Genomic DNA, 26406 nt, shown 5'->3' with positions numbered 1-26406 from the left:
ACGTTCAAACTGCACAGCGGAACATGAAAAGAAATCCGACTGCTGATTGTCAGCAAAGAATGTCGTTACAAATGTAGTGGTTTGATGGGTTTACTGAGACAATTATTAATTGTAACAGTAATCACGAGGTTGTTCGTTGTAGCTTTTAGAAAATCAATCGTCAGAACAACTAACAACGCACACACACGGGTTCAATACACGAGATACATTTATTAATATAAATTGTGCACCAAAGATATACTAGTCTGCCTGGATACGAGCTGCAGACCTTACTGTGAGGGTTATCAATATACAAGGTATATACTGTAATCTCGAAGAGATGCAAACACAAAGAGATACACAACAGAGAATATATGTCAATATATATTGTTCGGTTACCAAATCGCTAATCAGTGTTATTACCCACTGTTACTCTAAACTCGGAAGTAAATACATTACTCATGAATTAAATTGATAACAACTTGTGTTGAGGTACAATTGAATTCTCGAGACGGAATGTAGAACATGGGGTTTACTTATCCACTGTGTATGGATTTGGAATCTCCCGGCACGAACACCAAACCAGCTGACAGGCTCTGTTGCAGCCTCTGTTCCAGCGGTTGTCCAATGGGCGTTGTGTCGGCGTCCTCTGGCTACCGGCCAACCAGTCAAGGTGCAGCTCGGAGTAGGACGGGCGGAGGAATCTGACTGCGGCGCGCAGGGCAGTCGTTGCTCCGAGGGGATCTACCAGCAGTCCGGCTGGCTAGTAGAAAGTCTCTATGCACAGAGTGTGACCGCGAGTCCTCACAAGTCACTCTTTTGCCTGGGAAGAAGCTGGTTTGTTCCCGGTCCAGCGCTGCTTCTGAATAAGCTATTCAGGTTGTCGACGAGGGTCCAACTGTAGGCTGCCGTTGATCAAGCGGAGCATTCACGTTGGTAGAATTCTGAGTACGTACGGGATCCTCGGCCTCGCGCTTAGACCAAAGTCCAAGTCCTTTTGCAGACAACAGCAGTTGTCACGTGATTGTCTCTGAGGATGCGCGAAAATGGCCATGGAGAGCCCCATTCTGAGCTTGTGCTCCCTTTTTGACCAAGACCCAGATGTGTGCTGATTGGTTGAGAGTTTGGCGGGCATTGGAGACCCACGTGGTATTACCACGCCCTGCCAGTCCCTGATTGGTTGGTCAAGATGAGATATAAGTCACTTACTCTTGACACTTAGGAATGCAGTCCAGATGTCCATTCGGCACTCCCTATGGATGACCATTGATCATGATAGCCAGGCTTAGCTAAGTGCATCCCCGTCTGGGAGCTTGTTCCTTATCAAAAGAAAACATCTTAAATCAGCCTGCATGAATACTTTCTCTGTGGCTGCACCACAGAGATGGAGGGTGAGATGGGGCCTCCTTTAGGACAGCATACCGACGCTTAATTCTGTCTTATTAAAAAGCATTGCCGCTACATATCCCCCCTTTTTGAAGGTCACGAGGTCCTGAGGCGTTGTTGCCTTCAAAACAAAAACAGAGTTAAGTGATGTCTGTTGTACCACGGTGGATTCTACCACCCAATATTCACATTACCTCTCGAGAATTTGTACAGGAAATAGTGTTGGAAAGAACATTGCGTATACCTGCTCTCAGTTATAAGGTACATAGAAATGAGGCATCGGGCATCATCATTAGCCCTAGACCTTAAACGTCCGGCAGTTCACTATCAGTATCGGATAGCTCTGCAGCAAGCAGACGTTTGGGAGTGGTTACCTGATTTCGGTGATACACCATTGCTCCCTTTGTCTCATTCAAACTACCCCGCAAGGCTTTGATACAAGAGAACAGCATCCAACACATTACCCCAGCCATGATCCAGCTACCCAGCAGCAGTGTCAAGATGACCACGTTTACTGTTCCCAGCGCCCCAGAGGATCCACAATGACTGTGCTTGGGACCTACCAGAGTAGTTTTTAAGTTTGTGTCATTGAGAACAAATTCGACTACCTGTACACCCTCAAGACTTACTGTCTCTTGGATTCTCTCATCCAAGTCAACGCTGTGTCCTCTGAAAGCGTCCACAATCTCGAGTTCCGTTTCATACAGTTCTGACTCCAGGTGATATAGTGCTAAATCGTTGAGATGCACTATAGCTCCTTCAGGAACTTGTAGAAAAACTGTTTGGTTGGGTAGCTGCACTTCGGTAGCTGTATCATGTCTGTCATTGGTTATTGTAACAGTTAACTGTGGTGTGCTGACCAGCCATTTCTTTCCCACCTGCTCAACCTGGGGTTCGTTAACCTCACTTTTGCTCGTCACTGTGGCCTTACACTTTTCAGTGGCAGCCCCCTTTCTGATACCACACAACCTCTGAGTTGTGTCCCTAAGGAATGGCTTACTTGGGCATACCCAGTGGATATCCTTGGTTGATATACACAGTTCCAGGTTTGGAACAAGGTACAAATTTGGATCATCCTCCTGGTAAGCTACGAGCGGTGGGGTGGTCAACTTCACATGCATGTCCCCCCTCCAGAAGCCAACGTTCGATATAGACTTGAGTCTATAGATATCCTTGCTACTCACGATGGGAAGGTTCAACAGGAAACCTATTTCCTTGGCTTCGGGGTTGACATGTATGGGAATGGCACTGCCTAGACTGTATGCAAGATGTACTTGCAATGGCTGCACCATCTCGGAAGTGGTTGTCCTCAGTACTTCTTCTACTAAGGACAGTGGAACCAAGTAGGTTGGAATCTGTCCCATGGCTAGGCTAGTTACCATGGCACTAAGCTCCCTAAGCAGATCCTGCATCAGCATTCTGACCTGTTGCACATAAGCATAATCACACTGTAACACGTCGACAATCCTGCCCACGGTGTGGAGGGTGTTATTTAACACTGCTGCATGAAGGTTTACTGCTAAAATTGTGCCCTGTAAGGTTTTCCCTAGGCTTTCCAGACGCTGCTGCTGTTGATACAGCCTGTCATAAATTTCTGGCATTTCCTTACGTAACCCAGACACCTGCCTTCTCAGGGTGGTCAGGGTGACAGTGTTAGCAGCAAACAGTTCCGCTGAAAATAGCGACCCACGGCGGAGGCCGCAGCAATCAGACCCCCCAAGAACCTTTTTGGGCGGCTGAGGCCTGTCATCTCCTCCTGGGTGACTGTTGCCTTCCTCAGCTGGCGGAGCATGTGTATAGTGTCTAGCGGGGCATGCCATATAGTATCCCCAGCCCACTGCCTACCATGATAGGACACCCTACTGTTCATGTTGATGTGCTTCCGAAACACATCATGTGGGTCCAGCCGTACATACACTCGCTGAGTATATGTTCTGCAATTTGTTAACAACAATCCGGGAGCGTCCTGCAGGACTATGCCGGTAGGAGGACCGGGTTCCACAACTTCAAGGGGCTGTGTCGAGGCGATCCACAGTACTGTCAGGACCAGCCGTGGCAGTTTTAGGATTCCCATTCTGGAACACAGATGAGGCACATGGTACAGTTCCACTATAATTTTGAATATATTTCCTAGCAGGACCTACACTACAGTGCCTAACTACCTGCAGCTACAAAGGGGCACCCCCCTCTTCGATCGGGTTTGGACTTTTAACCCTATTCTGTGTCCTCCGGCGCCATTTGAGGTGGGCGATACAGCCGGAGGTGGTTGCGATGCACCCACTTGTAGACCAGAGATTGCCTTCCCTTTTCAATCCGAATTCGATAAGCTACCGGTGATACCTTATCGACAATCTCGTGGGGTCCTGTCCAACTGGGTAAGAACTTCCGGGCCACCCCCGTGGGTTTGGCAAATTGGAAGTACAGGACCTTGTCTCCTACTTGGAGTTCCTGGTTAACTGCCTTTCGATCATAGTATGCTTTCCTACCCTCTGCACTCCTTCCCAGATTGTTCTGGGCAAAAGCAAAGGTTGCCTGCAGATGTGCTCGCAGGTCTGACACATACTGATGGGCTGTAGCCGCCCCTGTCGTGCTCATGTCCTCCACCCCATAAAGACAGTGTAGGGGAAGAGTCATCTTCCGACCTGTCATCATCTCAAAAGGTGGGACCCCCGTAGAGCAATGGGGCATAGCTCGGATGGCCATCAGAACCAGGGGCAGCTTAATGTCCCAGTCCCTACTGCTGGTGGAGACAAACTTTTTGAGCATACTAACCACCGTTCGGTTTGCCCTTTCTGCCTGGCCTGAGGATTGAGGGTGGTAGGAGATATGCAACTAGGCCTTGACCCCAAGCATATTCCGCAGGATTGCCATTACTGTAGCTGTGAAATGGGTTCCCCGATCCGAGTCCACGGTGAGGGGGAGTCCCCATCGACTGAACACATGGTTCACCAACAGCACTGCAGTTGTCTCTGCCGTGTCGTTGGGTGCTGGGAGGCACTCAATCTATTTTGTGAATGCACACGTAACAGTGAGGAAATATTTGTTCCCTCTGGATGACCTCACCAGCGGCCCCACCCAATCCATTTGTAGATTGGACAAGGGGAATGTCATGTCCTTTTTCTGGAGTGGTGTACGGTGCAAGGGCCGTGATGGTTGGAACTGGCTACACGTCAGACACCCCTTTACATACGCGGCGATGTCTTGGCCCATGTGAGGCCAGAATGTCACCTGCTGGATAGTGTCGTAAGTGGCCTTGATTCCCCGGTGACCCCCACAGGGTTCGTCATGAGCGTGTTGGATCATGACCCCCCGATGACAGCGGGGAACTACCCACTTTGGGACACCTTGTGCAACTGGTACACAAACCAACAACCCCTTTATAATTTTTAGGTTGTCTTTCACCTCTGCCAGCTCCAGCTCTGGAGACCGGCTCAGCACCTGCTCCGAAAGAGGTTGACGCACTGGGTCAGCAATATGCTGATACATTTGCCCAATTGCTGGGTCCTGTTTCTGCATTTCCACAGATCGGTGTTAAAACCCTGTGACCCAAGCACTACAGATTGAGGGCCAGCTCCGACATCCTGTCTAGCCCTGCTTCGGGTGACCGCCTTGACCTCAGCCACGGTTTCTGGGGGTAGCCATTCCAGCTGGAACTGCCAGGGTTCACCCTCTAAGGCGCCAGATTTGGCCAGCCGGTCGGCCTCATCATTCCCGTCTTTGTCAGCTCCCTTTACCTGGGAGTGTCCCTTCACCTTCCTCCAGTAAACCATCATTCCAGCCTCGGTCGTGAGCTTGTCACTGGCCAGGAACAACTTTTTGTACTTTACTTCCTTGCCCCGGGCATTTTTCATGCCGTTACCCTTCCAATACGGAAGATGGGACATGAAGCTATGTCGGGCGTAGTTCGAGTCACTACAGATGACAAACTGTTTAAGGCCATGTGTCAGGGCCTGCTGGAGGGTGATCAGCACCCCAGCTACTTCCGCATACTGACTAGTCTTTGGTCCTAGCTTATAGCGGGTCGGCCCACAGGGAGTATTGTCTTGCCAGACTACTCCTACCCCTGCTAGCACCTGCTGTTCGTGGCGAAAAGAGCAACCGTCAACATAGGCCATGGGTAAGCCCTGGCCCACGTTCTCATCGTAGTACCGATGATTGTTCGGTAGCTCAGCAGCGGGAATAGTTTCTGGAGCTTCCATGTCAGTGTCACAGCCGTGACACACTTGGCCCAAAGCCAGGCCCTGTCCCAGGTACATTGTCTTGCTCTGTGCATAACGTACCTCTATCTCATAACCTTGTAGGGCCATCATCCATGCCACAATCCTGCTATTTGACACCCTTCCCGCTTTCAGTCTCTGGCTATGCAGGAATGTCACAGGTTGGTGGCAGGTTTCGATGATGATCTTTTGTCCCCCAACATAACTACGGAAGTGTTCTACTGACCAGACCGTAGACAACAGGGCCTTCTCGCAGTCCAAGAACTTTTGCTCCACTGGGCTCAGGGCTCGACTGGCATACGCCACCACCCTTCGCTCTTGGTCATATTCCTGACTCAGAGCAGCCCCAAGGCAGTGCTCTGAGAACCCTGCTTCAAGGTAGAAGACCTTATTTTTGTCAGGGTAGGCCAAGCACGGCACACTACTGAGTCTGCGCTTCAGCTCCATCACAGCCTGTTCTGGGGAAGGCCCCCACTCAAAGGGCACGTCTTTCTGCAACAGCTTGTGGAGGGGCCTTGCTATTTCAGCGTAATCCTCAAAGAACTGCCGGGAATAATTACATACTCTCAGAAAGCTGCGCAGTTCAGACAGGTTAGTGGGCGACTTCATATTCTGGATAGCTTGGACTCTGCTGGACTGTGGCTGTATGCCTTGGGCTCCAACCAATAGTCCCACGTACTCCACTTGGGTCCTACACCACTGTCCCTTAGCCAGGGACAGTTTGGCCCCTGCACGGGAGAGCTGGGTCAACACATGCCTGATCTCGGCCATGTGTTCTTCCCAGGTCTGACTCCGCATCAGAATATCGTCCACTTAGACCAGGTTGCCCCTGGCGGCTGCATCACTCATGGCTTTGTGCAGAAATATGTTGAACTCCGCTGGGGAGTTGGAATACCCAAAGGGGCATCGATTCCAGGTGAACTGCCTGTTTCCAAAGGAAAAGGCCAGTTTGTACTGGTCTGTCGGTTCTACCTTAAGGGTCCAGAACCCATTGGCCACATCCACTGTGGTGAAATATTTCGCTGTTGTCACCTTGGCTAACTCCTGATCTAGGTAGATCATTGGGCATCGTGACAAAGGAACCTGTTTATTCAGCTGCCGGTAGTCAATGGTCAGACGCCACTTACCACTGGGTTTCAGCACCGGCCACAGTGGGGAGTTATAAGTGGAGTTACACTCCCTTATGATCTGACGCTCTAGTAGAGCATCCAACGTCTGCTTTATGGACTCGTATGCCGTGAGGGGAATGCGATACTGCCTGACATAGGTTGGGTGGGCGCCAGGGGCCGTGGGAATGCGCACTGTGTGCAAATCCGTCACCCCGCAGTCATAGGCGTCCCGTGCAAACACTTCCTGGAAATCCTGGAAGATCTGACGCAGCTGCTGACACTGGCTTTCCGTTTCCAGGGCATCTGCCTTACCAACCTGTTCCTGTACCTGCTCTAGGAACCCCGCTTTTGGCGGCATGGCGGTATCCCGGGTCGCACTCTCGGCTGAGTGGTCCGTCGGAACACTTGCGTGTACTGTGTACACAACCATCTCATCCTTATCGCTAAGGTCCACCCTGCACACCTCCTGGTTGCAGAATCCCTCTATTGGCATAATTGCAATCATCCGCCGGGGGTAGGTGTAGTACACCTGCTCGGTTCCCCCCTCCCTGGCCAAGGGACCAGGGAGCTGCCCCAGTACTGGGATGGCCAGTTCGAAATCATAGAAACCATTGTCAATTACCAGTCCCATGTCAGTGCGAGCAGGGATTTTGACATCTTGTTTTGCTATGTTCTGCACCAACAGGCAGGTGGCTCGGCCATTCCGTTCCAGTCTGGGGGTACCACAGACTGTTAGGTTCAGTTTGATAAACTGAGCTGATGGTTGGAAGAAAACCATCTCAGCGTCCATTCTCTGTCCCCTCTTTAGGACAAGGCGTACCGGAAACCCTGCTGTTGATGCAGGAACGATCAGGTCCGATTCGTTTACTACCTGGCAGGCCTGAGGAATCGTCTGACCTGACCGAATGTTCTCGGGGTCGCTGCTTAGAGAGTGGACATCTGGGTTCGCCCGTGTCCACAGCACACTGTTTACTGTGTCCAGCTGGGCGCCCAGTCGAACCAACAGGTCTGCACCAATACAGACCGAATGGGACAGCTGAGGTACTACCTGGAAGTAGTGAGCAAACTTCCTTTTTCCGATGGAGATGGAAGCTACACAGCTTCCTTTGCTCCAAATGGACCTATGAGGTGGGGGTGCCCACCACAGAACCTGTGACTGCGTCACCAGGGTCACCTGACGGCTTCGCGACAGGTCCTCAAACAGACCTTCACTGATTATGGACTTCTCAGAGCTGAGCCTAAGAATTACATCATCAACCTGCACTTCTGCCACCTGGACCCCTCCCACCACCATGGGGTGGTAGTCCTGGTCCCCCTGAGGTGCCAGGATGCACAGAAAGGACTCCCATTCATTACCGGACAGGGAGATCCACTCTTCTTCAGGGATGAAAAAGGGGTGTGCTTTACCTGGCTGGTCAAGCAGCTGCTCGGAGCAATCCTCCTGTAGTTGGAAGACCATAGTGCTAGCCTGGGCAGGACTTCCTTGTAGTTTTGGAAAGCAAGAAAAGACATTTATTTCTTGTTCAGAGGAACCTCCAACTCAGCTATAGTGTTCAGTGGGCACTGTGTGAGCACAGCATAACCACTGAACCCCCCTTTTTGCTGTGCGACAGGGTTAGGGTTTTTGACCTGAGCCCACAATTTTCCACGCTGGCAGTCCACCAGAGGCTCTAGCCTGTCAAGCAGGTCTTGGCCAATGAGTAGTGGCTCTGTTTTAAACCTAGAGATGTAAACAGGATGCACCACGTTCATTGGCCCGAACCTAAGTGCCACCCACACTCGGTGTGTGATCCTGGCATGAGCCTGGGTATAGCTGGAAATCTCTATCTTACACGGTTCTACCTTAAGTCTGATGCCTTTTCCTTTCGCTACTCGTTTGAGCTCGCTGAAACATCAAACTAATTTCAGCCCCAGTGTCAATCAGTGCTTCTCTATCTAAGACGTTTTCAAGAGAAACCTTGATATAAATACGCCTTGCTTTGCCTTTCTGGCTGAGATTCCCTAAGAATTGTTGGAAGCCTGCCTTTTCTTTGACTTCAGGGGCGGGATCAGCGCCCAACTCAGAGTCACAGCCTTCTTCCAGGCAGGAACCCTCCCACCCAATCAGATAGACTGAGGGAGGGGCTTGGGATGGATCCCCGCCTCCTCCAGTGAGAAGGGGCGTGGTCGCCCTAAGCTCATTCACGCTTCCGGCATTCTGTGCGGAAGGTTTACCCTGTCCTGATCTCTCAAGCAGGGCTTGTTCAAGCCTGGCCAGGCGGGCTGCAGTCGACTCCCTTCGTCCAGCCTTATGATAGGCTCTGCCTGAGCCCTTGCCTTCCCCGTAGCGCTCACGGCGGCTCTGACGCTTAGTGCGGTCCTGCCTGCCTATTTTGCGCCGGGGCTTAGCGGGCTCAGGAACCTCAGCTCCCTCGAGCTGAGGCAAGTCGTCAACCCTGATGGCTTTAGTGGCGAACACGGCCGTTTTAGCAGGTTTTCGCTCTGAGGAAGCAGAGACTTCAGCTCCCCAGGCTTTTTGAGCCAACCTTCTAATGTCAGCCATTTTCATCGCTTTTGCATCAGTGTGCATCACAATCATTTTCCTGACTGAGGGATGCAGATTAGCAATGAATAAACCTTTGAAATTCACGTTCTCTTCGCAACCCTCTTCATTCCGCCCTGCAAAATAAGTGCGCCTAAGCCTCTCATAATAGTCGCGAGGGGCTTCAGCTTTTTCGTGCTTAATATGGTGCGCAGCGGCCACGGCAGCTATGGGATCGATAAAAGCCGAAAATTCTCCGATCATTGCCTGACACAGCTCCTCAAAGCTATTACAGACCTCCGGTCCTTGTCTAGACATCCACTCGTGGACCGCTCGGCTGGTAGTTTTCCTTACTAACAGCCTTTTCCTGTTCGGACACTTCGGGCATAAACTGCAAAGTATATCTCAGCTCATCGACGTAGGTCTCCACATTATTCCCTGACGCTGACGGGTCAAACGTTTCTACATCTTTGGCTAACTGCCTCAGGGAGTGGAGGTTAATTTTTACGGTTTCTCCGCAGGCAGGGAGACAGCCGTGATCAGGAGCAGGGGGTCTATGCCTGAAGTGAATCGCCCTTGCGTCTCACATAGGATTTGGCGATCTCCCCCATGCCGATCTGACCACAGACCCTGGCCGGGAGAAACCTCCTCCCGGCACGCTGGGTGAGCGCTCCGGGCTGCTAGGTGGGCTGGCATGCAAGTGGGATCTAGCCTGTTTTGCTTCCAGTACGGCAGCATCTAACTCCTTTTGCCTTTCCTGGCTGAGCTCATTTAAACTCTCAATTTCTTTTTCTTTTTCTTTCAAGCTCGCTTCCAGGTCTCTCCTAGCTACCTCAGCCGCAGTTTCTCTAGCAGACAGGTCATCTAATTTACCTAAAACTTCCCTGAGTCTGTCTTCACTTTCCTCATTTTTCACTCTCTTTTCTCTGATTATATCCAACAGCTCAGCTCGCTCCGCCTTATGTTTTTCTAGCTTTCCCTGAAGCTTTTGAAACTTTGTCAGGTCGGACAAAGACAGTTCCAGCTGTTTAGCTAGATTTAAGGCGAAACTAGATAGGACCTGAACTGCATTCACAGACCCTCCTGTGTTGAGCTGGTTTGCTACCTTAGCTACTAAATTTACTTGCAGCTTCTCAATATCATCAAAGTTCAACTTTTCGATACCGCTCCAGTAACCACGATTGTTGTCGCTAGAAATAGTACTTATAAGCGACTCCACTTCAGACATTTTAGCAGCCATTGTCATTACGTCAGAGAAACTTTAAGAGTATTACCTTTTTTTTTCTTTTACCAAAATACAGTATGGAATCTAAACACCCGAGCAGATGGATTTCCAATCAGCACACGTTACACTAAACGCTAGAAAACAGGGGGATTTCTTTACGCAGTTATCAGCACACCCGGTATTCGCGTATAGAAGCCACGGTGCTGTGCTGAACTTGAACTCACAGCAACATCAGTTATTCTGTGCGATTGATTCTCATTTCATTCTAAACTCGCCCACCCAGGGACGCCATTAAATGTAGAGGTTTGATGGGTTTACTGAGACAATTATTAATTGTAGCAGTAATCACGAGGTTCTTCGTTGGGGCATTTAGAAAATCAATCGTCAGAACAACTAACAACGCACACACATGGGTTCAATACACGAGATACATTTATTCATATAAATTGTGCACCAAACATACACTAGTCTGCCTGGATACGAGCGGCAGACCTGACTGTGAGGGTTATCAATATACAAGGTATATAATCTCGAAGAGATGCCAACACAAAGAGATACACAACAGAGAATATATGTCAATATATATCGTTCGGTTACCAAATCGCTAATCAGTGTTATTACCCACTGTTACTCTAAACTCGTAAGTAAATACATTACTCATGAATTAAACTGATAACAACTTGTTTTGAGGTACAATTGAATTCTCGAGACGCAATGTAGAACATGGGGTTTACTTATCCACTGTGTATGGATTTGGAATTTCCCGGCACGAACACCAAACCAGCTGAGAGACTCTGTTGCAGTCTCTGTTCCAGCGGTTGTCCAATGGGCGTTGTCCCGGCGTCCTCTGGCTACCGGCCAACCAGTCAAGGTGCAGCTCGGAGTAGGACGGGCAGAGGAATCTGACTGCGGCGCGCAGGGCAGTCGTTGCTCCGAGGGGATCTACCAGCAGTCCGGCTGGCTAGTAGAAAGTCTCTATGCACAGAGTGTGACCGCGAGTCCTCACAAGTCACTCTTTTGCCTGAGAAGAAGCTGGTTCGTTCCCGGTCTAGCGCTGCTTCTGAATAAGCTATTCAGGTTGTCGACGAGGGTCCAACTGTAGGCTGCCGTTGATCAAGCGGAGCATTCACGTTGGTAGAATTCTGAGTACGTACGGGATCCTCGGCCTCGCGCTTAGAACAAAGTCCCTTTGCAGACAACAGCAGTTGTCACGTGATTGTCTCTGAGAATGCGCGAAAATGGCCAAGGAGAGCCCCGATCTGAGCTTGCACTCCCTTTTTGACCAAGACACAGATGTGTGCTGATTGGCTGAGAGTTTGGCGGGCATTGGAGACCCACGTGGTATTACCACGCCCTGCCAGTCTCTGATTGGTTGGTCAAGGTGAGATATGAGTCACTTACTCTTGACACTTAGGAATGCAGTCCAGATGTCCATTCGGCACTCCCTAGACAGATAGGCGCCAATGGATGACCATTGATCATGATAGCCAGGCTTAGCTAAGTGCATCCCCATCTGGGAGCTGTTCCTTATCAAAAGAAAACATCTTAAAGCAGCCTGCATGAATACTTTCACTGTGGCTGCACCACAGAGATGGAGGGTGAGATGGGGCCTCATTTAGGACAGCATACCAACGCTTAATTCTGTCTTATTAACAAGCATTGCCGCTACATCGACATCTCTGCTGTCAAACTTCCTCCTGACGTGTTTGACAGGATCTGGGCCGTGGTGAACAGTGGGAAAGACGCCCTGTGGAGAGTGAGGAACATGGGGCTGTTCAAAGGCATCGAGGTCCCAGTCAAGGCAGCAGGTAGCCTGGCCCTGTTCATCACCCGAGAGAACTATTACCTCAGAGATCTGTGGAGAGAAGGGAGGGAGGAAGCAGAAAATCTGTGGGAAATAGAGGGCATAGGTCAATATCTCAAGAAACTGTGAGAAACATTATCATGTTTAAGTAAAGCATGTGATTTGCACCAGAAAAAAAGAAATTGTTGCTTTGTAACTGGTACCGTGTCAAAATGTAATGAGATGTGATCATATATACTGTTTTAAGTATGTATATAAATGTAAAGCTTTCTAATTTGTGATGTCCTGTATTTTTTTGTGAAAAGAAAATAAAGTTCTTAAAAAATCGATTCACCCAGGGCGAGGCTCGGCCATTGCACTCCGGCTGTGCTGACCCCTGCGAATTCCCCAAATGTGGGAATCTCGACTGCATAATTTCTGGTAGTGGGGGACTGCGTTCGCGCTCTCCCCTGATGTGCTTGGTCCAATTTTAGATACGGAAGAGTTACGACACCACGAGCTGCGATAGGATCCCAGTTCGAAAGGAGTCGATGCCACTGCTGGTTCTTGGTTTCTTTTAGTTAGAGGTCTGGAGAAGCATATCAAGCTGGTTACACTATTCCTTCCGGACAGCCATTCCCTTTTCAAAGTCAGTCGTTTTGCTGTAGTCTGCATTATTTAGGCTGATTATCGAGGTTAGCCTTTATTTGGTCATGGGGGCCTCGGTACTGTATGCTAATTCTCAAGACAGTTTCATCCGTTTTCTGATTGCTAGGTTCTGTACCAGTGCAGACATGTCAAACAGTGAATGGCTGTACCTCTATTGTATCCGTGCTCAATGAAAGAAACCAGTAATAAATGAATATATTGTAGCATTTATAGGTTCTTTTCTGAACAAAAGACCAGTGGAGACGCGATTAACAAACCAAGCGCTAGCTTTATTCGTTAACAACCACACAAAACCAAACACAGGATATACACGCACATGAGGAGACTGACGGAACACGTACACATCTTTAGGGTGGTAATTACCTAACAACACGCTATACTTTTACAAGACTACACAGGGAACTAGACCTAATAGGACATTATTTACACGGGTAGGGTCAGCCACTGGTCATCGTGCTGACCCTCAGACTCAACCCGGCTACCACTCCCAGCATGCCCAGCTGTACTACGAGCGCCTAGAGGTGCTTCCTCCTCACCACCAGGCGAGGGCGTTACAATATGTTTTTTGTCTTCTTACACAGCTTGACAATAACAAAGCAGATTTACACTCACCTGTTTTTATACAAACGGGATGTTTACAGTGTTAATTACAGTCCAGATTCAGAGCAAATTTTTACAAACCGATATTTTACACAGAAGATTGACACAGCTTTGCATCGTGATTCTCTTTCTCTATTGGTTTTATTGAATGTTGCACTATTAGACAGGCAATGCACTGGGATAGGGGGATGTTGTTCATGAGCCAATAGCATTTAAACACCCACACTGCTGCAACTAAGTGTGTTGGGTAGCGCACACACAAATCTTCATTTACGGAGCTCCTGTAGCCTTTTTTCAGTGTCAGCCAGTATTAAGGGAAGAGACATTTACAACCCATTCGACAAGGGTTAAACACACACAAGGGCAGTAAAATGTATGACATTACATGGACAGATCTGAATGAAATTTCAGGCTATCGAAAAAAGTAAATAATTAAATAGCCCATAGCCCAGGACAGAAGACAAGACTGACAAGTAGCCCAAGTTTCTGTCCGTGAAGAAAAAAACTTGCCGCTGCCATCAAACAGATGTAAAATCTTGGGTTCAGTTTAGTGTTTTGGGCTTTCATATGAAGGTAAACAGAGCTTTCACTGGGCGATTATATCAATTTATTAGGAACTAAACAAACTACAACTGCCATAAGCCACTTTCTGATGGCATCACAGTGCCTATTCCGCCTGGCTGATGACGTCAGCGGGTCCCTCCCAGTTCAGGCAGCTTTACAGTCACCGGAACATGCAGGAGAGACTCACACGGGATTTCATTTTTAATTCATTTCAGTTTATTTTCTCAAAATTTGAAAAAAAAACACGAGAGGGTTTCCAGAGATATTTACAAGTCAGGAGTACAGCAGGCTGGTAGCAAGGAATATCTCCCTCTCTCGTACATGTTATTTTCCTGTTTAAATCTTTAACTGTAATATAACATGTTTAAACACGACACAACATCGACATCATCTTAAATTACTATTAGATTTTTGACATCATCTCACTACCCGCCGTTAAACCCGACTCCCAGTATGAGCAGTGGGACAGAGAGCTGGGAGAGAGTCAGCCTGTGTTCATGAGTCAGTGACGGGTTTAATCTCCACACTGACAGCAGGCAGCAGCTCAAGCTCTTTATTACGATCCACAGTCCTGAAGACAGGATAGATCTTCTCCCCCTGAGTGAAGACCATGTCAGTGAAAGTGTATAGATGAGCTCTGGACTCCACTGTGTAAAAGGAGACCTTCCTCTCCTCAATATCCACACACACCCCCAGCTTCCTGGGCAGCAGACTGCGGGGGAGATGGGTCACAGGGTCAGTGAGAGCAGATAAAACAGAGAGGTAAGAGCTCAGACACCAGTAGCCCTGCTGGGGAGAGAAGCTGAACCCCCCTTGCCTCTCTGCAGACTCTCTGGTCACTCCTATTGTCCACCAGTCATTCATCTCCACCTCCCAGTAGTGTCTCCCTGAGGTGAAGGCCTCCCTGCTCACAGGACCAGTAATCAAATCTGTGAGGATTGTCAGAGAGCCTCTTCCTCTGTCCCAGTCTCATTCTCTTCCCATCCTCAGACAGGCTGAGCTCACAGTGAACTGTATCAGGGTCCAGAGTCACAGCAGCTGGGGAATAAAACAGCAAACATCACAACAGGCTCCTGCCAATTACATTCCAACTCAACTCCATTATACTGTGAAATGTCTTTGTCCCCCAAACACACCAAGAGAGAAAAACAAGTTAATTACTAATTACTTCTCTTCCCTTCCAGAGAAACAACATATTCTGTCATTGTTTCACTGAGTATTACACATGCAAGTGATCCCCAATATCCTCTAAATACAAACATTAAACATTTGTTTTCACAGCGATTAAACTTTATTTTTTTAAACGACATTATTAATAAACACAGGACCGACCGGCCTGCAAGACAAACTACAGCCCGACCACTCGCTTTCAAAAACTTCAAAACCCACCACAACGACCTGTATACTGTAAGAAACTGGACAACCTGTCTGTTAAAACGGTTTATTTCAAATCCCAGTTTAGCAGCTCGTTCATCTTCTCTAATACCATTTTCCTGATGACGCAGAATAAAACAGTGCTGAATTCAAAGACTGTATAATGCCCGTTTTTACACAAAAACAATATAATTACAAAAGCAAAATCTTGCTAAAATATAAGAAAACCTTCACACTTACTTTGAAAATGCGAAGAAATATCCAAACTATTCAATTTAAACCAGAAATAACACATCCAGAAACCCAGAGAGAAACAGAGGTGCAGCATTCAAGATGGCATTCAGGTGGGAGGTAAAGTTTAGAGGGTGAGGAGTTTTTTTGAGTTTTTCATGACCTGAATGTTATTTTTTTGCTTTTTTTGACTACAGAAAAATAAGGACTTAACACTAGTTGTTTAAACTTCGGTTATAATTGAAAAAAAAAGGTTTTTTTTAGGTTTAAGAATTTTGATATGAATAGCACTGGGAACAGAAAAGAGAGTGCTGGGTCTTCGAAGGAGAAGTCTAAGATACCTCAGTCATATTATATAGCTCTACAAGAAAATCAATGGCGGCTAAAGAGAAAAGTGAAGCAGCTGGAGGGGACGTGGAAGGAGTGCTGGAGATGCACTTGAACGCGAGTGAGACTCAGCTGCCGGAGGAAGAGCTGGAGTCTCTGCCCGGCACACCTGTGAAAACCCCAGAGGCCAAGAGAGGAAGGGGCGAGCTGACGCTGGAGGAGCTCCAGACCAACATCTTCAACATGATGGCACAGAGCATGGGTGAGCTGCAGGAAATGATTCGATTTAATACAGTTGGAATTGAAGGTCTTAAAAAGTCCATGAACTGTGTGTATAAAGAGGTTGAGGACTTAAAGAGTGAAGTAAAAGATCTTAAACAAGTGAATACTGAACAAGAAAAACATATTAAAGAACTTGAATTGAAAATTAATGATGCAGAAAGATACTGTCGATGATGGAATTTAAAATTATTTGGAGTTAAGGAGGAACGCGATGAGGACATTGTTGCAACAGTGAAGAGTATCTGTAAAAGGACCCTGCCGGACCAGGAGGGCGTGATATCGGCCATCAACACTGTTCACAGGCTCGGGAGAGCTAACATGTCTGGGCAAGTGTGCTCTAGAACGATTATGGTACAGTTCACCAAGAGGACGGCGAGGGATATGCTGTGGCGAGTGGCGAGGGGGAATGAGTATTTGAATGAGAACAAACTGAGATTTGCAGAGGACCTGTCTGCCGCAGACAGGAGCACCAGGAACCAGCTGTGGCCCCAGGTTGAAGCTGCCAGAAGAGAGGGGAGGAGAGCCTACTATGTGGGAGCGAGGGCCTCTGTGGAGGGAAGGAGAATTGCTCCCAGTGACTGCTCAGTTAATGATTATGTTTGGTTTTATTTGTTATAGCAGTATATACTAATGTTTATTTAGTGTTAGTTTGGAATGTTGTAGTTATGTATTAAGGACTGTTATAGTTCTGGTTCTTGAAAAACTCAATAATTTAGACAATCTTAGAGTTAATTATCTGCTTTTGTGTATGTCTTTTCCATGAATGCCAGAGGTACTCGAAGTGTTGTGAAAAGAAAAGTGTTTTTTTTTGTTTTGTAAAAAAGTGAGTGCTGATTTTTATTTTATACAGGAAACGCATGCATGTTGAAACACTATTTAAATTCTATAAATAATTGAGAAATAATAAAGCAAGGAAAACATGATATATGTAAAAAATACAATTTGATCACATAATTTCCTTCATTACCTCTGGTGGTTAAATGTTTTTTTCTGTTGTGTTTTTTTTTCTCTTGTACCTGTTTCTGATCCTCTGGTTGTAGTTGTATTTGTAAATTCTATTCGTTTAATAAAAAAAAAAACTTTTGCTAAAAAAAAAGAAACAGAGGCGCTCATACTGACTTCAGACTGTTCGTGCTCAGCTGTCCGCCTCTCTGATTGGAGACACCAGCTGTCAATCAGAGAGCTCTGACCACTGAGAGACGGGGGGCGGGGCTTATACATGTTCATTGTGAATGGGGGTTTTGATCAATTCAATTCAAGAAGCTTTATTCGCATGACCAATGAACACTGACTTAATACTCTCCTGATATTTAATACTTAAATATAAACTCTTAAAATTTAATAAATACTCTCCTTCTATTGTCTGCTGGTCAGTCCAGTGAAGATCAAAGAGATTCTTCTCAGTTCTTATTTTTTTACTCCTGGAGAATAGAAAGGCTGTAAAAAAGAGCCTATCCAGTATAAATAGTAGACATATATTGGGCATGGCCTGGAACAATAGGTATCTACATGTGCTATAATTTGAATAATCATTTTTGAAGAAATGAAATGTGTTTTTTTGGGGTGGCGGATATTTCTTCCTAGAGTGTGTACTGAGTAAGATATATATAAATCTGATGTTTCAGACTTGATGTCCAGATGGTCCCTTGAATTCAGACCCTGAACCAGGCCTGGACTTGCTATACTGTCCAAGATATTGCAAGATGTTCAGGCCACAAACACTCCAGGTGGAAATGACCTTTGAGGAGCTGGGGGTTAAAGAGGTTCAACATCCTGACTGTATCATGATTTTAAACACAAAAAGCAACAACATGAGCTGTTTAGCAATAAAGTTTATCTGCCTGATAATGTTTATTATTCCTTCAGCCTGAACGTACTCTGCATAGAAGCCCATCCTGCCTGTACTGTGTTTGTATGAACATCCTAATAACACAGTCAGAGGAAAGAGGGAAACAGACGAAGAAAAGGTGATTTTATAAATATAAACTCTTATATGTTTCTTCTTGTTGACCCATCAGCCTGGTTGACATGTGAAGAGAAGCAGCCATTTCTCAGACAAGAGAGAGGCCTACAGACCCCAGAGGAGCCCCTGTACCAGAGTCCCACTGCTGCCTCTCACAAGAGGCTGTGTGTCTTTGAAACTGCAGGGGAAGAATACTGTCATTATACCATCCTTTTTTCCACAACCTTTAACAGTGTTTCTCCTTAGGATTTGAATAGCTTGTTATTATGAGACTGGCTCTGCTCCTGAATTCTCCTGATATTCCACAGTTTTTCCAGTCACTGGTTCTGCCACATTCAGTCTGTAGACCCTCATTCAGGAGTGAGCAGAGACCAGAGCACGTAGCCTTCAGGGAAAATGAGTTTTCTATACTGCCAGTCCAGGAGAGACTCATGCTGACCATTAGATTGAAACACAGGACGGAGATAGAAATTCCCACAATGAAACTTTGATTGATCTTCACAGCCCACATGTAGGATGTTACAGAAACATGAGATTGAAATACATCTCCTTCTGTTTACAGACCATATCACACTAAAGAGACCTTCTGGACTCAAGACCTCAATAACCCCAGACACTAGGGCTTAAAACAACGCCTCTGTCTTCAAGAAGAGACAGACCTACCTGCAGCACTACACAACCATTGCCATTCTGAAACACAGAGATACAGAGACTGTTAATCTCAGACACACACTGGGACACAGAGACACAGACACTGTTAATCACAGACACACACTGGGACACAGAGATACTGACACTGTTAATCAAAGCCACACACTGGAACACAGAGATACAGACATTGTTAATCACAGACACAAACTGGCCTCCATATTGAGACAAAGATGTCACTACAGTTTTCATTATGAATCTCATAGTACCAAAATTCAGGGGTCAGAGGTAATGAAATTCACTAGAGACCAGTAATGCTCTCTTGAACTGGTTTCTTTCAAGAGACTAAAAGTTAAAATTACAAGAGAACTTCAGACATACAGTATCAGTATTAAAAATCAGGAGCTCAGCTTCATTCACACTGAAACCAGTGTGAAACGTCCTTTTTATTGATCATGTTCTAAGAATTGAAAGAAAAACATTAGTAATATAGAAGTTTTTAAGAATGGACTACTGTGATGTGTTATTTTAATGATACACTGTTAGTGTTGTCCAGGTCTTTCCTGATCCAACAGAATCGCCCTTTTTGGAGCTCCCTGGCCCCAGTTTAAATACCCCTCTGTCCTCCACACACACTCTTCCCCAGCACACTGGCAGGGTGAGAGCTGGAGCCCAGCAAGAGCTGTGATTTTACACACAGTGGACTTATGCAGGTCAGGGATGGGGCTGCCTTCACCTGTACAGAAGAAAAGAGAGGGTCAGTACTGAGCTGTAGTGTCCTGGTGGACACTGTGTCCAGCACAGACAATACTGGGGTTATACCCCAGACAGGTGAGCAGGGCAAAGGTCATGTGAAGATATAGTTTATAGTGTGACAGTGCATGGGTTATCAGGCTGTGCTGTTCCCTGGATTTATGTCTAGTATCTCTAATGGAGCAGTGTGAGCCTGGCCAGTACCTAGAGGGGAGACTCCTGGGAATGCTGAGGCTGCTGATGGAAGAGGTGTTAATGGGGCCAGTAGGGGGCACTCACCCTGCATGCCCAAGTACAGTGATTGGGACACATGATATTATTGTTATTATGCAAGATTACGAGGTCAGCAGTGAAATAGTGTTCTTACCATCAGTTGTGTTATTATTGTAAGAACAGATTTTGTAATCTCTGTTTATTAAAATGCTTCATTGTGTAGGACTCATGATTTGTACCCATGACATGTAGTCTCCTACAGACTGTGAGCTTTTCATAGTAAAAAGGTTTTGATTTAGGTTGGGTGATTTTATAGCTTAATCAGTCCAGCACAGACATGACTCCACTGGCTGAATGACATGATCACTGTGAAAGGAGATGAGGTTTTCCACAGGAATATGATGTGAACCTGCAGTTAATCACAGTCACACACTGGAACACAGAGACACAGACACTGTTAATCACAGTCACACACTGGAACACAGAGATGCAGACACTGTTAATCACAGTCACACACTGGAACACAGAGACACAGACACTGTTAATCACAGTCACACACTGGAACACAGAGATACAGACACTGTTAATCACAGACACACACTGGAACACAGAGATACAGACACTGTTAATCACAGTCACACACTGTAACACAGAGATACAGACACTGTTAATCACAGTTGCTCACTGGTAATAACACGTCAGTAAAGTCAGTACTGTCAGTCAGCAGAGTTTCACACAGTGTATATACGTGATTTAGGGATAGGAGCTCGCTTCACAGGATCTGCAGAGAGAAAGAGTAGATCTTTATTGTACTAAAGACTGTTATTGCTTAATACCTGTTATTATACCAGAGTTTATACTACAGTCTGCAGTCAGTTCATTTCATGATCCCCAGTCTCCACTGCAGTGTGGATCAGAGTCAGTGAGGGTGAGCAGCAGTGGCTGTAAGACTGGAGTCTCACTCAATAAGACTGAGCAGCACAAGGCAATAAGACACACAGACACATCACGTGACACCCTGGAGTCCGGTGCTTGAGCCATTGAGAAAGATAAGAAACACAGTCTGTCCACAGCAGTGAGCAGTGATTTCATAAAGAACCAGCAGTGATACTGAGAACTGATCAATGCTCAGTCATATGCTTCTCATTATTGTGTGATCTCTCACAGCATGAGTGACCTGTCCCAACAGTGACCAGTAACATTGTCTGAGTGACCTGTACCCACAGTGACCAGTATCACTGACTGAGTGACCTGTACCCACAGTGACCAGTATCACTGACTAAGATACAGAGATGTCCTGCTCACTGGTCACACTGCCTGATCTCTGGACATCAGCTAGACAGTGAGAGGTGTCAATGATCCTGTCCAAGCTACTGGCCAGCAGACTGAGGACCATCCTGCCCCACATCATCAATAGCAACAAGACGTGTGGGGTGGATCAGCGATCCGTCAGCTGGAACCTCCAGCTCACGAAGCATAACGGAGCCATGTAGGATGAAGCTATTTAACTAGGTAGCCTGGTGGGGTTTCTCCACGGTAAAAGTGCACTGGACAGGACAGAGAGCTTTGTACAGGGGCTGAAGAAAACCCAGAAAACCTGTTCCTTAGTGCTCCTGTTGAGAAATGGACAATCACAGTTTCAGAGCCAGGACTGCAGCCAGTGGTAACACCCAGGAGGCTTGGAGGGGCTCTTATTGTGTGAACCAGCCTCACCGACCACTTGCAAAATGGAAAGATTGATAATGAACAATCACTCTCTTAGAGACGATTTAAATTCTGTTGAAGTGTTGTTGTTATAATTGTATTTTTTGTAAGAAGTGTGCTGTACACATTGTTGTAATAAAGTGCATTTTCTTAAAAAATGACCCCCAGTGGATTTTTTGTCTCTGTCCATCTGTGTGTTTCTTACACAGTGTGACTGTGATGCACACAGAGTGACTGTCTGCAAGCTTGACTTTCTGAATTCAGACATGTATCAGCAAGTATCAGAGTGTGAACCAGTGTGTGTGTCAGAGTGTGTATCAGTTTATGTATCACTGTTTCTGCTTTGTGTTTGAGCTCAAATACAGCCAGGAGATCAGTTATCCTAAATATCCATTTTACATCTTGTACTAGACACTCAATACAGACTGAAATTCCTCACCTGTTTCTCTGTCCTTCCTGCTGCAGCTGAGACGGTATCATGGCCTCTGTGTTCATCCATTACACAAAGATAACAAACACACTTCTGGTCAGTACGGCAATAGAACTCCAGCAGTTTGTGATGAGTGCAGCAGATCTTCTCCTGCGGTTGCCCTGTGGCATCAGCCAGCTTGTGTCTCTTCAATGGAACAGCTTCATAGTGAGGCTATAGGTGAGTCTGACAGTAAGAGGCCAGACACACCAGACAGGATTTCACAGCTCCCCTCTTTCTCCCAGTGCAGACATCACACAGCACATCTCCAGGGCCAGCAGGACTGTGAGCAGGAGGAGGACCACTGAGTTCTTTCTCCTTCAGTTTCTCTACCACTTCAGCCAGGATGGTGTTTCTGTGAAGATCAGGTCTTGGGGTGAAGGTCTGTCTGCACTGGGGGCAGCTGTAGATCCCAGTCTGATCTTCCTGATCCCAGCAGTTATTAATACAGCCCGTACAGTAACTGTGTCCACAGAGCAGAGTCACTGGATCCTTCAGCAAATCCAGACACACTGAGCAACTGAACTGGTCCTGAGAAACTGAAATATTGCCTTCTGCCATTTTTCTGACAAGTAAAAACTGCACAGAGAGGAGCAGTAGAGACAGAGCTGCAGTGAGGCTGTTTCAAGTGAAACGAAACTAATCTCTGAGTTTCACTTCCTGGATCTGCACAGAGCTGCGGGGCTGTGAGTGCTAGGGGGTGTCGTTGTTAGGGGTGTGATTAAGATTATTAGGGGGAGTGGTTTAGAAACAGCTGTGATTTCTTTGGTGGTTGTTGTTTAAAAGAAGGAGGTGGTGTTGTAGGGGAGGTGACTTTTGGTGTCATTTTGGACTCCTGCTGACAGAGAGAAGTTTTTTTATGATTTTTTAAGATGTCAGTAGCTGCTCATGTACAGAGATTAATGTGAAGTCAATCCAGTGGTTTGTGTTCCCAATAATTAAAACAATAAAATACTAACTCACTCACACAGCATGAGAAGATCAGACCATGATGGTGACAGACAAGAGGAGGCCAGCTGGCCCATCCAGCTGTTTTAACAAACCCCTGATCTCTGTGTGAGATTGACAACACCCTGTGTGTCTGATTATTATAAGAAACTAATTAATCTATCTCATCTCATGTTACTCTAAAATGTTGTGGAACCTGTTTCACACTCCCACCACTGTTTGTGTAAAGTAGTAATCCTGTGCTGTGATGGAAACCCACTTTCTTGTCAACACCTCTGAGAAGTTAATCAGTCTGGATACAGTAAGTCCCTCGCGAATCTCCTGCAGCTGAGATTCAATGGTGTTCAGTGTGACATTTTCAGAGGTTGTCTGGTCACAACCAACTGGAATCTCAAGGCTGTACTTCTGGAGAAAAGCCAGGATTTTGTCCTTAAGTCTTTTACAACAAAAGCATCCAAAAACACAAGCAAGCTCCCTCTTTTAAGAAGAAAAATACAATAAAAAGAAATCTTTAATACAAACACCAAACTGCAGGATTACTCACTTTGTCCTTTTTAAGAGTCCAAGACAAGCCATCACAAAAAAAAGACTTTCAAATCTCAGACAAAAGACCCCTGACTCCAGATGCAGGCACTCAAAACGTGCAGTATTTCTTCCTAATACAGTAAAGGTCGTGTGGTGTGTTGCGGTATGCATTTCGCTGGCCAAAGATGATCAATAAGTGGCACTTGTGCTGCATTAGATGTTAGAGAAACGATTTCGTCATTTAATTTGTATCTCTACTGTGCATGTTTAAATCCACTTCATATGGAATATTAATGTGGAATTTACAACTTAAGGGAAATTTTGGTGGATGAACATAAAAAGTATAACATAATATATACCTAATGTAATGCAAATTTCAGAAACAAGTAATCAGAAAACAATTTAACTTTACATTTTTATTATAAAAATCAATTTCACACATACAGTACCTTTTTTACTATTGGCTGGTATAGGAAAATCTTTGTTTTCACAGCTCCATTATAAATTATTTGTCGATGTTCTCACGCCTGAGTGCGTTTACAAGGCATGTCTCAAAAGGACATATTAAATAAGAACACAGTCCTTCCTGTTACCATTCCTGTGGTTGGGGCTGTTGTTTCACCCTTTTTAATTCTCGTACAATATTCACAGGCAGGGCTTTATCACTAGAGTTCTCCAGAACAAGTGTGCATCGGCCCATGAAAATCATCAGCAGTGATGGTTTTCTATGCGTGGTTTAAGCGAGAGCACTTAAAAGATGTAAAAAGCTTTCAAAGAAGACAGAATTGAACGACAGTCTAGTAAGAAGGTAGAGAAACGACACATCCCCATCGGCGAATCAACCCGTCTCCTGTGTGACTGGATATAGAAATAGCTGATTCATTCGTGCCAAGTAACTGGAAACTTTAAAGTGATATTTTTTCTTTCCATTTCTCTTCATTCCTATGAATTTACTCTGTAGTAAAGGAAACGCATAAGTGGCAGACTGCAGGCATTTTTCATTTATGTTGGATTGCTTGTGTACAGAGAGCTTCAGCGTTTCCTAGGTAATCTCCACAGACACACTGCTGTGTACAAGTAATTTTCTTATTACTTTAGGTTTTTAAAAACTGCACACACCAGGAGCTACTGAAACTGGTAAGGCTCATATAATGTGCAATGCAATAGCAACGTTTAGGGGGGAGAAATATGCCTTGCTATGAATCCTAACACTTTACAGGAGGTATTTTAATCATTATCGGCTCAGATATAGCTGTCAATAAATACATCATGCATTTCAACTCCATCAATATCAGCAGTGCTAAATGTAGATCCTGGTAATACTTCATGAGTTCTTACATCCACATTACAGTATTAAACAAAATGTCGGAAGAATCAATTGCATGCTGGTGATAAAATCTCTCTTCGATGGAAGTTATAGCGTAGAGATGCAAGGAGTCACAGCAGAGTGAGTTGTCCTATAGTTTAGACTTGAAATAGTGTATTGCACATACAAGTATACAATGCAACTGTATTGTTTGTGCTCAGTTCAACTTTAAGCAAAATGATACTGCACGTGAATTCTCTCTAGGTTTCTGACACATACTGTACACACTTTTATAACTTTCCCTATTAGGTTCTCCTGTAAAATAGTAAAGATTTAATCTAAGTGTATTCTTATGTTGTGTTAGACCATTGCAAAAGTCTCATTTCAATGTTTTGGTTCTTCTTTGTCTAGGCTTCTCCTAGTTTGATTAAGGGTTTAAGTTGCTGCAATTTTAACTCTGGGAGCTTCACTTTCATGTTGCTCTTTATAAACTCACCTGTCTCTTCACTTTACAATATAAAGTTGTTGTATAATTTCTATTCCAAATGTCAGAAAAGTTTTATTTTTTCACTATCCCATGCATTGTTTGCATATTATTTTGTTTTTGCAGTTTTTTCAACATAATACGTAGTTTTTAACTTTACATAATCACGTACTCAGAAATATTAAATATATAGTATTCTAATAGTTCATCAACTAATGATTTTCTCGTTTTTTCCTTTTGAGTGATACATTTCCTTTTCCTTAGTTTTATATTCTAGATATATGTAATATACATTCCCCCAACTACCAATATAGTAGTATTTTCTTAGGGTTATCATAAAGCTGCTCTTATTATCACTTGTATTGATATATTTACACTGATTCCTTCCTCTCAGCGAGAATATGATGATAAAAGTGGTTGGCTTTTATCATTTTTATATATACAGATACAGCCATTGAAAATGCACAGTACAACCCCGTACTGTGGAAATTTTCTACAGTTCTCCGAGTTGTACCGCAGTAAGTGATTGGCTGGCCAAAATGACCGACAGGCAGCACTCATGATGAATTGGTTGTTAGTGAAACGATTGCTTCATTTGATCTCTTTACTGTGCATGTTTAAATCAGCTTAATATTGAATATTAATATGGACATTTTACAACTAAAGGGAAATTTTAGTAGCTGAGCATAAAAAGAAGAGGAGTATAACGCGTCTGAAGGTCATAAATGATATTAATTTAGGAACATAAACATATTATGTAAAATGTATATGTCTGGTTTTGGTAATTTAAATAAAAAATACACACCAGTATTCCACTTTCTTCATAAACATTTTAAGCATCAGTCTTTCATTCAGTTACATACTGTGGTTATTTTGGAAAAGGTTTTACGTACTTCTGACTGTATTAAGTTTATATACAGAACTTCATAAAAAGTATATAAAAGTATATACTAAGTAAAAGTATAAGTATTAACTTCATTAATATTTATTCATATTTAATTGGGCTCGATATCACAGTAAAAAAACGCATACTTTTTATAATTTGATTAATAGGGAATATAATATGGAACCGTGTATCTAAATAAATTAATAACGATATAATTATATTCATATAGCTCAAAATATT

General features: G+C 45.1%; 1 non-coding gene and 1 pseudogene across 1 annotated transcript; one reads left to right on the top strand and one right to left on the bottom strand.

Annotated features, from left to right (window-relative positions):
• Positions 1 to 12528: 12528 nt before the first annotated feature.
• On the top strand, positions 12529 to 12693 carry LOC148809743 (U1 spliceosomal RNA). The gene has a single exon (XR_016087241.1). It is a non-coding gene; the product is annotated as a U1 spliceosomal RNA (small nuclear RNA).
• A 531-nt stretch (positions 12694 to 13224) lies between these two features.
• On the bottom strand, positions 13225 to 22024 carry LOC148809742 (butyrophilin subfamily 1 member A1-like; annotated as a pseudogene).
• Positions 22025 to 26406: the final 4382 nt, after the last annotated feature.

The sequence above is a fragment of the Atractosteus spatula genome, unplaced genomic scaffold (genome assembly GCF_055471065.1).
Source record: "Atractosteus spatula isolate fAtrSpa1 unplaced genomic scaffold, fAtrSpa1.hap1 Scaffold_116, whole genome shotgun sequence".
Classification (NCBI taxonomy): Eukaryota; Metazoa; Chordata; class Actinopteri; order Semionotiformes; family Lepisosteidae; genus Atractosteus; species Atractosteus spatula.
The sequence above is the reverse complement of the archived record's forward strand: the minus strand, read 5'-3'. Positions and strand labels throughout refer to the sequence as shown.